Here is a 12,646-nt window from a genome sequence, read left to right on the forward strand (position 1 = left end):
AATTGTCTATTATGTCCGTCAACGTCAGTATTCTTGACTATAGTGAAATAGGGTCGCAGATAATTTATGTATAATTGGAAGGGGGTATCTTTGTGTTTATCAAATTCTTTTCTTGGGGTTATTTCATGTTACAGATGGACATTCTGTAACGATCTCGGTTCTGTTGTTTTTCTTTAAGTTTTCAGTTTCAAGTTTAGCCAGGTTTTTCCTTGTTTTCTAGCTTTATTGGTGTGTCTGGATTCATTTAAGTTGCTTAGGTTTTTCTGTCTGTCCTCTGTTGCCCCCTTGTGTTCTTTTCCCTTGGCTTCCTCATCAGCTCTAGTCACACCTGCTCCTCATCAGCTCCTTAGTCCTACCTTTGTTCGGTCAGCCATAAATATACTCCCTCTGCAGTCCCTCTTTGCTGGTTCCTCGTCTTACCTCTTCTCACCCTGGCTCCTTGATGGTTTTCCCCTGATGTCTCCATGGTTCTGGTTTGTTTTTTTATTTTTATGTTGGATTTTTTGGATTCCTGGGGCCTGTTTCAATAAGGAAGTTCAACCAACTCTGAGTTAAACTTGAACTCTGAGTTGACTTATCCTGAGATTGGAAACTCTGAGTTTTGGGTTTCAGAACAGCTGAAATGAGTTAGTTCAATCAACTCTAAATTGACTGACTCTGAGTTAAGCGTGTGCACCACAACTATAAAAAGCCATTATCAATGGAGCACAGATATTACGAGTCACCATGGCAACAGCGTCAGACAAAAAAAGGTGTGCATATTTCTCACCAGCAGAACTGGATGTGCTTATGCAAGCATATGCAGAATTTGAACATGTATTTAAAAAAAAAAAAGCAACACGGCTGCAGCGGCGAAGGAGAGAGAGCTAGCTTGGGTGAAAATAGCTGCTCGAGTCAATGCGTAAGTTTACATTTTAATTATTTTTATACAGTGTTGGGTGTAATGATTTAAGTTACTTAAGTCATATAAATACTGTAATTAAATTAAAGACTATAAAACAATAGTGGATTTAATATCAAATTTTAAAAGGTATATTTTGATTTGAACTTTCTCCCTCTAGTTACACACTTTGGTCAATTTAAGATTAATTCATGCAATTGAATATTGTTTATTTGAAAGCATTAGAAGTGCAGTTTCTTGTCTCTCCTTGTATTGTTCAAGTGGTTGAGGTTGATTTGGGATTTAGAAAGTAATTAATAAGTAAGTAAAACTAATTAGTAAGTAAAACCAATACTTTCTAGAGACAGTAATTATTACATTAATCTAATTAGACTTGATGAAGATAAAATTTGTAGTTAGTAATTAAGAACTATTTTAGAGTAACTTACCCAACTGTTATAATATCAGAGGTGAAACTGGAAGAACAGTATTTTATTAAACCTAATTTAGTTTTCATGGATAGGTGCAATCCTGCAGGCATCAAAAGAACATGGCAGCAGCTGAAAATGAAATATAAAAACAAACTTCAAGCAGGTAAGCCTTGAGCACATCATGGGAGTAGAGTAGCTACCTGGCTTTACAAACAGGATCATCCATAAAAGGACATGCCATTTCATTCCCTTTGATGCGCTCTACGTGACTGAAATGTGTGCAATGAATACTGTATGTCCCCAAAGAATCAATGAGGTGTTTAAACACCACTTCCTCTTTAAAAAAGGGGAGGAGACCAAAATAAACTCTGGATTTTCTGAAGAAAACCTGCTCCCGACCAGGTTAGGTTCACAGAGTAAATTCCCATGGTAACTGACTCTGAGTATAAGTTACCTCTCTTTCAGAAACGGGCTTGACTTACTCTGCTTTCTCAGGTTTAACTTACCTCCCTTTCTGAAACAGAAAACCCAGAGTTTCCCTCATTTCAGCGTTAACAAACTCAGAGTTTTCACTTAACCTCCTTTCTGAAACAGGCCCCTGATCTCCATTAAACCTTTTTAGAACTCACCCCTGCCTGTCAGCCTCTGCATTTAGGTCCTCATAAAAACCTCCAAACAATTCGTGACACATTCATGTGTTAATGTGTTTTGGATATTTATTTAGTAGTTGCTTTGTGATAACATTCATTTATAGAAACTAATATTTAAGGTATATGGCACTGGTAAAATGGTTCTCATTGTTCCTTTTGCAGTTTACAATATCTTTTCCCCAGTTGGTCACCTCAGAGTATTAATCAATTCTTCATATACACTTTTGAATTTGACAAGAGACACAGACTGTGTTTGGTATACTTAGAAATGTGTTTTATATTGAACATGAAAAAAATTATGTATTTATTAAGAAGTTAACTGCCAATGAGTTTATAGGGTGTGTTTTGTTTTTTGGGGTATAGATGGACAATTTTTACATGAGTTTTTATTTTTATCTCCATGATTTCACAATCTTTCTTTGCTTTTGAGACTTAATAATTACCTGACCATCTTGGGCTAAAAGTTAAAAGCGCGATGCTCAGTTGAGTGGCCCAAAGTGGTCAGAGAATTACAGGTGCTGGTCATAAAATTAGAATATCATGAAAAAGTAGATTGATTTCAGTAATTCCATTTAAAAAGTGAAACTTGTATATTATATTCATACATTACATACAAACTCATATATTTCAGATGTTTATTTTGTTTAATTTTGATGATTACAAATGACAACAAATGAAAATCTCAAATTCATCATATCAGAAAATTAGAATATTGTGAAAAGGTTCAAAATTGATGGCCCCTGGTGCCACACTCTAATCAGCTAATTAACTCAAACCACCTGCAAAAGCCTTTAAATGGTCTTTCAGTCTAGTTCTATAGGCTACACAATCATGGGGAAGACTGCTGACTTGACAGTTGTCCAAAAGACGACCATCGACACCTTGCACAAGGAGGGCAAGACACAAAAGGTCATCGCTAAAGAGGCTGGCTGTTCACAGAGCTCAGTGTCCAAGCACATTAATAGAGAGGCGAAGGGAAGGAAAAGATGTGGTCGAAAAAAGTGTACAAGCAAGAGAGATAACCGCACCCTGGAGAGGATTGTGAAACAAAACCCCTTCAAAAATGTGGGGGAGATTCACAAAGAGTGGACTGCAGCTGGAGTGAGTGCTTCAAGAACCACCACACACAGACGTATGAAAGACATGGGTTTCTGCTGTCGCATTCCTTGTGTCAAGCCACTCTTGAACCACAGACAGCGTCAGAAGCGTCTTGCCTGGGCTAAAGAGAAACAGGACTGGACTGCTGGTGAGTGGTCCAAAGTCATGTTCTCTGATGAAAGTAAATTTTGCATTTCCTTTGGAAATCAAGGTCCCAGAGTCTGGAGGAAAAGAAGAGAGGCACTTCATCCACGTTGCTTGAAGTCCAGTGTAAAGTTTCCACAGTCAGTGATGGTTTGGGGTCCCATGTCATCTGCTGGTGTTGGTCCATTGTGTTTTCTGAGGTCCAGGGTCAACGCAGCCACATACCAGGAAGTTTTAGAGCACTTCATGCTTCCTGCAGCTGACCAACTTTTTGGAGATGCAGATTTCATTTTCCAACAGGACTTGGCACCTGCACACAGTGCCAAAGCTACCAGTACCTGGTTGAAGGACCATGGTATCCCTGTTCTTAATTGGCCAGCAAACTCTCCTGACCTTAACCCCATAGAAAATCTATGGGGTATTGTGAAGAAGAAGATGCAATACACCAGACCCAACAATTCAGAAGAGCTAAAAGCCACTATTAGAGCAACCTGGGCTATCATAACACCTGAGCAGTGCCACAGACTGATCGACTCCATGCCACGCCGCATTGCTGCAGTAATACAGGCCAAAGGAGGCCCAACTAAATACTGAGTGCTGTACATGCTCATACTTTTCATGTTCATACTTTTCAGTTGGCCAACATTTCTATAAATCCTTTGTTTTTATTGGTCTTCAGTAATATTCTAATTTTCTGATATGATGAATTTGAGATTTTCATTTGTTGTCATTTGTAATCATCAAAATTAAACAAAATAAACATCTGAAATATATGAGTTTGTATGTAATGTATGAATATAATATACAAGTTTCACTTTTTAAATGGAATTACTGAAATCAATCTACTTTTTCATGATATTCTAATTTTATGACCAGCACCTGTATCTGCTATATTTATTAGAAAGCCATTAAAACAGCACAGTCCAAGGTGTAGTGGAGGGGAGGTGATTCTATGTCTGGAGGCTATTATTTTCTTGATGTGACCTTTCTTGATCCTGACCTGATCAATTGGTCCAACATGTTCACACATGGACAAATTTGTTAGTGTCCTTTTATTTAAGTGTTAAAGACAAATAATCACAACATTCACAGGAATAGCCAGACATCACTTTTCAACCATGAAATAATTTAACAGATGGATAAAAAAAAAAAATTAAACAGGCTGGACAAAAATGGTACCCATAAAATTGAGAGACAGTAATGTAACCAAAGGGACGTTTTAATATAAAGCATATGTAGTTACTAGCATCACAGTGGTTTACAATGCTGTAATCAGTCAGTGGGACTATACATATAGGGCTACAGGTAGTCACAATACTGTTTGGTGACGTGGTGTGTACCACACTCAACATGGATCAGGGTAAGTGAAGTTAAGAGTTGTCGAGATAAAAAATGAAATCAATAATGAGAATGTTAAAAGTAGAGGTTATACCAGCATCTACAAGCAGCTTGGTTTTCCTGTGACCATATTTGCACATATTATTCAGAATTTTAAAATGCATGGTACTTTAGCCAACTTCTGTGGATGTGGCCGCAAGAGGAAAACCGATGACAAATCAAAGAGATTGATAATATGAATGGTAACAGAAGAGCCCAGAAAAAACATCTAAAGAAATTAAAGCTAAACTTAGAACTCAAGGAACATCAGGGTCAGATCACACCATTTGTCATTGCTTGGACCAAAGTCGTCTAAAAGGGAGATGGCCAAGAAGGACACCATCTTTGAAAACGTACAATCAAAAAATTATATGGATAAATGAGACAAAAATGACTGAAAAAATGCATATAAGCTCTATGTTCACAAACAGAAAAATGAAGCATATCAATAAAATAACAATTGCCTTACTGTGTAAACCATGGAGGAGGTTCTAATATTATAGGGCTGCTTTGCTTTATCTGACACAGGTTGTCTTCAATCTCTGCAGGGTACAATTAAATCTCAAGGCTATAAAGACTACCAAGCATCAGACAGCTTGGTCCCAGTTGCAGGTCACGGGTCTTCAACAGGATAATGACCAAAAACACACAGCTATAAATATCCAAGAATGACCAAGAGGAAATAAAATGGACCTGAAATGGCCTTCTGAGCCGTAACCTATATCCTATTGAGCATCTTTGGTAGGAGTTGAAACATGCCGTCTGGGAAAGGCAGCCTTGAAACCTTAGAACAACTATAGCAGTTTGCTTATAAGGAGTGGGGCAAAATATCTCAGAAGAGGAGCAGAAGTCTCATTGACAGTTACAGGAATCATTCGATAGCAGTGATCAACTCAAGAGGTTATGCAGCAAAATATTAAGTTAAAGGGTACCACCTATTTTGTCTAGACCTGTTTCACAAGTTTAGTTTTCACAACTACTCCTTTAGTTGAAAAGCAGTCACTGACTTCCATTTGCCCATTTTCAGTTAATTCTTATTTATTGTTACTGTTGACGGACTCAAGTTATTTATTTGACCACTGTACGTTTTTCTATCATTAAACAAAGGGTATCGATAACTTTGTCCACATGTTTATGCCAGGATGAGCAAATCTCTGTTGTTGCAGACAAGGATTTTACATAAAGGGACATCCTATCAATGGAATCATTGCTAGATTAATGTAGCATCACATTTCTGTAACAGTGGCATACATTCAACCATTCAAAATGGCCCTTCCCAATCAAACGCCAGACAAATGGCATTCCAAATGGCATCCCACTTCCCTTGTACTCCTCTCCTTCTCCTGGGCGTGCATTTTTTTTAACTCTAACTCCACCCTTTCACTGAATTGCAGGGTCTGACTGGGAGATGGTGCTTCTATTCAGATATTAATGTCCACAAATCATGACAGAAGATTTTGGTACAAAGATTGTTGTTTGAAAAGAAATGTGGGGGACCAGCCAAGGGCCCATCAAGGGAAGTGGGGAAGTTTTGAATGGCTACTACTGTATGAACAGAATATACGGTCTCAGTCGAAATTCTACACATAGGCTGAAGATGTTAGATTCCTTGTATTGAGCAACTCCTGAACCACAGTTCTGGTGCTGCTTCATAACGAGTGCACTGAGGCTTGAAGCAGCACATCGAGAGCCAACAACAGAAGAACCCTAGACGTGGACCAGAAACCTCTGAACTGGGCAAAGGAGAGAAAAACTCCTATTGCTCAGTGGTCCAAAAATCACATCTTCCAATGAAAGAATAATCTACATTTCAATTGGAAATCAAAGCCAAACAGTTGCCTGAGATCCATTGCAATGTAATAAATCTTTATGCATTTAGGCTTCTGAAATGAGGAGAGACATTATTTAACTAGGACTCCTTCTAGCCCCCTAGTTTTCCCTTAAAAACTAAGAGGCTAATAGAACAGATGTAAAAATGTGCCATCAGCCTAGAAATAAAACTAAACTATTGATGACTGTCGACATCCATTAAGATTTAATTTAAACTGCTTCACCTACTGTTCCAATTTGTCTAGGTTTTAGGTGAGAGAAAAAGCAATATATTAAAGAGTTCTACGATAAGGTAGGGAAATACTAAGTAGTCTCAATTTTCTAAAGCTCAGAAATCAGCTAAAGCAATCTGAGTAAACTAACAAGCATCCTTGACTTGTTTTGAACTTGGCCTTCTGGCCAAGTTCCTCTACTGAGATTTCACACACACAGACTTGAAAAGGACTTCTATCAGCTATTTATTTTTTTGACAAAATGAATGAGGACACCATACCCTCAGCAGTGCTCAGATGCAGCGAGAGTAAATTTGTTGCCCTGTGGTTCTGAGAAATCTTTGAAAGATCTTTTTTTCTTCTTCTTTTTTATTGATTCATTTATTTTCTCAAGGCACTGTTTGTCTGGCTGTGGCACAGTGATAGAGCGAACAGAGTGACTAATAGTCCGAAGAGCTCTCGAGGCAGAGAAGGTGTCTGTAATGGCAGAGCAGATGCTTGCTCCCTTTGACTGATACCGTATGCCATGAAATATGAACGTCACCCTGCTTACCAGCTGATGACACTATATTGCCACTCTTAATGTCTGTATTACAAAAGACTAACATGCTGAAGCTTCCCATCGCCTTGTTTCCTCAGCTTTTCAGTATTAGAAATGCAGTTTTCCTTTTAAGGTGAATTTCTAATCTCTGTGTGAGGAAAGGATACGGAAAGTGACAAAAATAATACAAAGCGTGCGGTTTTAATGACATGGAGCCAAATGACGGCAAGAACTTTAAGGGGAATAATCACAAAGGACTGCTTTGGCCTCAGAGGCAGAGTGCTGTCTCATTAAGAGTCTTCACAGTAAGTACAATAATGTTGTTCAGTTATTAATGCACTTCCTAGCTGTGTAAAGCAGACTACAGAATTGGAGAACCCAAGCAAATGTGAAATGTGAGCAAATGTACAACACCTTGATTGGACTTTTTATCAAGAATTTTACAGCCTCTAACTGCCTCCAGGGAGGTGACAGAAAGTGGCTTAATCAGTAGAAATTGCGTAGCATTGTCAGACTGGCTGTATGTCACAGCATTGATCAGGTAATTAAACAGTCAGCAGAGAGCTGTTTATCATTGCGATTCTCTTGGTAAATACCAGAGTTTAACTTATTCCATTTTTTTCTGGAAGGAGGAGGAGAATGAGTGAAGAATGATGCTGGCAGAGTGCTTCGTCATCTGGCAAGTAGTTGAATATTTTATCAGGTCATGGGACATCCTTTAACCATTTATCTGATCTCTCTGCGTCAGTGGCTGCAGCTTACTAAATGATTTGTTGTTTTTCAGCTTAATAATGTTAAAGTTTTCCCCCAGCTAAGATGATATATTCCAGAGCATCTATTGAAAGTATGCTTCAAAAACTTTTTATTTCATTTTATTGAGCAATCCGTTTCACTCAACCGTTCCTTAACTATCCTTTTTTTTTCCCACAGGGTCATGTATGGTTGCGTCCCCCAAGGCATTGGAGATATTTGGAGAAGAAAAACTAAAAGGAAAGTTTTGTCTATAAATATAGCTCCTTGATTTAGAGTTATTTGTTGAACTCTCCAGTCAGAATTTTGTGAAGGGATCCACCGATCCGCGGTCGTCTTCCTTGTTACCACTGCAAATTGTTTCACAAAGGGCCTCAGTGGAAATTCAGGCCCACGAAGCAAATAAGTCTTGCCATGATTTTGTTCTAAGGTGCAGCAAAATAAAACACTAAATCTTCTCAGTATAGCAGTGCAGTATTAATTGCTTTCTGATAATGTTCCCAATGCTGCAGCCTCTTTGCTTACCTTCTTATCCTTCCTCTTTCTGACATGGACAGATATTCCTGTCCCAACTGCAGTTTTATAGCCTTGTTAGGCTGTTTCAAAACAGCAAAAGTTGTAAGGTTTACTCAAAAATTTACTAAAATATATACAGAGGTGTCAAGTAACAAAGTACAAATACTTTTACTGTACTTAAGTACACTTTTAAGGTTTCTATGCTTTACTCCATTACTTTTTTCTTCTAATTCTGACTTCTACTCTTTACATTTTCACAAAAGTATCTGTACTTAAATTCCTTACATTTTTAAAACAAACATTACTCATTACTCTTGGCTTCGGTTTAATGTTTATAAATATTTATTTCACGTCATGTGCGCATTCCAATGCAGATCATTGGCGCCATCCACATCTAGTGAAAACTAGTGTGATTGGATGCAGTCATATAACGCAAACACTCATTGGTTAGCTAAAGGAAATCATCAGAAGCAAGCAGGTGTTCTTCTAACTGTAAACGTGAATTGTCTATGCCATGCTACAATGTCGGATTCAGAAAAAGTTGTTCGAGAGCGTATCAGGAGATGGAGACAGAGACCAACAAGACCTCCCTCATCCTTGGCCCTATCTCAAAGAATTTCTCGAAATAGTCGAAAGATTGAGCTTCCAATCATATAGTGGCATCTTTTTTTTTAAAGTTTACTTTATACTTTAAATAGTTTTTGGAGCACATACTTTTTCACTTTTATTTGAGTAAAGAGGTCGAGTTGATACTTGAACTTTTACCAGAGTGTTTTTAAATTGCAGTATGGATAGTTCTACTTAAGTAACAAATGTCTGTACTTTTGACACCACTAAATATATATTATTAAGTGTTATAGCAAAAGTGTGTGTAGGGTGTATAAAAAGAACATACAGATTTTTTGTTTTATATTATCTGACATTTTTTGATCTGATTTGTGTTTTAGTCTTTGTATCCAAGTACAAATTATCGTGTTCTTTATCCGTTTCCATTCTGTTTCCCAGTATTCATTCTGATGCCTCATTGTGTTCTGATTTCAGTTCTTTTCTGCCAACTTTGCCCCCTTAATCCCCATACATTCATTCTGTGTTTATTATTCCCTTTCCCTAAGCATGTTCCTGCTTCCCCCACAGCCGACATCAATCCTGCTAATTAGATCATATCTGTTCATTCAAACATTCAGCTTCTCTAGTAAGTTTCTAAGGCTCTGCCTTTCTTTCATGATTTTTCCAGCAGATATGCTTAAAAGTATTTTTTTAAGTCAAGTCTCAAGTCTTTTAGGGCCAAATCCTAATCAAGATTCAAGTCTCCTCTCACAGTTGAATCGCTAATGACTAAAACAAACAATTCACACTAAATCCACAACATCTAGGTCGACTAGCTGTATGTTACAAATCCAAACCTTTACACTTTTACATAAAAAAATGGAAGAGAAACATATTCACATTGAAGAATTTTACTTGATTTAATTTACATTCTATTGTTGTTAAAGAGATAATTGTGACCAACATTTGGGCATAGTTCTTTAAAATTTTACAATTCAAAGTGGACAGACAAAGCACAACTTATTGCAAACTGAGGATTTTTTGTCAAAAAAGAAAAAAGTTATGTCAGAGGGACATTTGCTTGGGTTCTCGTATTTTAAAAGTGAAGAAGGACCTTCAACAGAGATGGTATTTCCATTGTCTTGCAAATGTAATGTGAAAAACTTTCCTAAGAAAAGGTTGTAGACAGACTGATTTGGCTCAGCAGGTAAGAATACGTCACTGTCACAAAAGTAACCTTTGATATTGGTGTTAGGGTTCCAGTTTGTGGGGGTTGTTTTTGTTCTTTTCAAGTTTCTCCGTGCATCCACCAGATGGTGCCATTGTTCCTCTGTTGGCCTGGAGGGTCTCTTCCTGCTCTCAACTACTCACACCTGCATCTCGTTGGTCATCACCATCTGAGGAGTATATGAGCAGCAAACTGTCACCATCTCCTTGCCAGAGTGTTTGCCAGTATTGGGTACTCTAGCCCTCTGAGTTTTGCTGAGTCAAACTTTGAGTTTCTTTTCGGAGACCTCAAGCCCTAATCGTTTTTTCTTTTTGTGAATCTTTGGCAGGATATCTACAGATCCGCTGGGAAAGTCCAGTCCTTCAAGCCCTGGAAGGAACCTCTCGTTACTCTGAGAAAAACTCTGTTCGCCATATCTGAAAGCCTCCAACTGCAGGAGAACTTGTGACAGTCTGCCCCGCTGCTCCTCAGGACCACCATAGTCTGCCTGTCCGCCCTTCAACAAACATCACCGACAGTTCAAGCCTTCATAAACAGCAACTCTGGGTCCACCCCAAACCACAACAGTGAGTCCTAGTCAAGCCTTTATTCTGACATTGGCCAGTTTTCTCTCCGACCTTGAACTCATCACTTTGGTCCCTTCCTAGAGCTTCCGGTTCACCTGATCTCTTGAACCTCCCCAAGCTGGAAAACAGTTTCAGTGTCTTTGTTAAACTGTTTTTTTCTAATGAACTGTTAAACCTTTCTCAATCTCTGTGAGTGCTTCTGCATGTGGGCGAAACACTTTAGACCCATCATGACAATCGGTACTTATTGTTGATAATAAAAAAACAGAAATAAGTATGGTCAGAATAAAATCGGTCCAAATGGCCAATCAGGTTCATTTTATTCCTAGAAAACAAAAACAAAACATCCATGAAAAACGAGCTGCGCCCATAGTCTGTATTATGCGGATGTCATAAACTGTGTAGCTGATGCATGTTAATATATAGTAAAACACAGCATTTAGATATTTGCTTCAGGATGAAGATAAAAGCACAAAAAAAATGACACACTTCACACTTCAGCCCTGATTTTTATGTGTTTTATTGTTGAATAAAAACACACTCTAAGGCTGACACATAATGTACTTTATGTGGCATGTTAAAATAATTGCATCACTACAGATTCTGAGGTTGGGTTGAACTACAAATCAGGTGGTAATTTTACTCCTTAAATCACCCTTTGTATACTCCCCCTTGCTACTCTGTTTCACCTGTATGTTATTTTACTGCTATGTGGTGCTGTGGGCTCTGCTCCAACACACACAGAGCTACAACCTAAACTTCTGCTAGGCTATCTGATGACAGCTGATGTTCTTCTTCCAGCTCTGGTCGTCTCTCTCTGATAGTGACTGAAATATATCGGTGGAAACATTCGATTCTTCACTGCTGCCTGTGTTGTCACCAACTGTAGAAGCGATCAGTTTATCTGCCAACTTCCCTTGACACGTCATAAAAGAGCACAAAATAAAAGCAAAATGTTGTTAAAGTGACTTTGTAGGGACATTTTAACTATATTTCTCAACAGCTGCTAATTTCATCAGTGTGATACTCATTTAAACATTATTTACCAGTGTTATTTGACATGCATATTAGTGAATTTTTCAGCCCTCTAAAGGAAAAGTCTGGTCATATCCAGAATTCAAACTTCTGAAAGTACTTTAAATATGAAATTATTACATACTGTTCAACAAATGATATGTTTTTTTTTATTAAGAGTAATTTTCATTTGAATATGCTTTACTGGAGGCATCCATGTTTGTCAAAGAACACTACTGCCACCTACTGGTTTGTGACGTCACGGTGCGTTATCGGCTGTTGATCAAGTCCCAGTGCTGTATCTGGTGTTTGTCACAACGCGCTATTATCCAAGTCATCTTGAAAACATTCTTCTTCCAAATGTTTGCTACATATTACGTGTTTTTTCTCTGGCCAGAAGTTCGATGGCAAATCCTCCCTCTTCAAGTTGGCGATCCAACGACCAACCCGTCCGTGGAGGATCAGGGATCAGAAAGGTGAAATAACTCTTTTTTTCACTTTTACCCGATGTATTCCAGCATCCAGCTGCCATGCACATGGGCATTGTCAGTTTCACTATAGCTCTGGTGAATTTCAATGGTGAAGTCCTCTGGAAATCTTCAATAATTGTTGTTGATTGCAGATGTGTCTAGTAGTTCCCATTGATTTTGCTTGTAAAGTGGGGAGAATGCTTAGAGCTTACCGCACCGTGACGTCACTGCCTGAACATATTCGTTGTAGGTATAGATAATGATGTGTTGATTATTCCTTGCTGTGCAGACTATTCCTTTAAAGGAGCGTAGCGCAAAGTGCTGTTTTTGCACAAGTTTGCCCCCTCTGGTGACAAATGAAAATTACAACAGTGTTGTGCACACCCATGGGAA

The 12,646-nt window shown here is 38.2% G+C and overlaps 1 long non-coding RNA gene across 1 annotated transcript; it reads left to right on the forward strand.

Annotated features, from left to right (window-relative positions):
- Nucleotides 1–10,314: 10,314 nt before the first annotated feature.
- LOC119781006 lies at nt 10,315–10,948 on the forward strand. The gene is made up of 2 exons (XR_005280483.1): nt 10,315–10,434; nt 10,532–10,948. It is a non-coding gene; the product is annotated as an uncharacterized LOC119781006 (long non-coding RNA).
- The last annotated feature ends 1,698 nt before the right edge of the window (nt 10,949–12,646 follow it).

This window comes from Cyprinodon tularosa, unplaced genomic scaffold (assembly GCF_016077235.1).
Source record: "Cyprinodon tularosa strain WSP-4 unplaced genomic scaffold, ASM1607723v1 ctg17, whole genome shotgun sequence".
Classification (NCBI taxonomy): domain Eukaryota; kingdom Metazoa; phylum Chordata; class Actinopteri; order Cyprinodontiformes; family Cyprinodontidae; genus Cyprinodon; species Cyprinodon tularosa.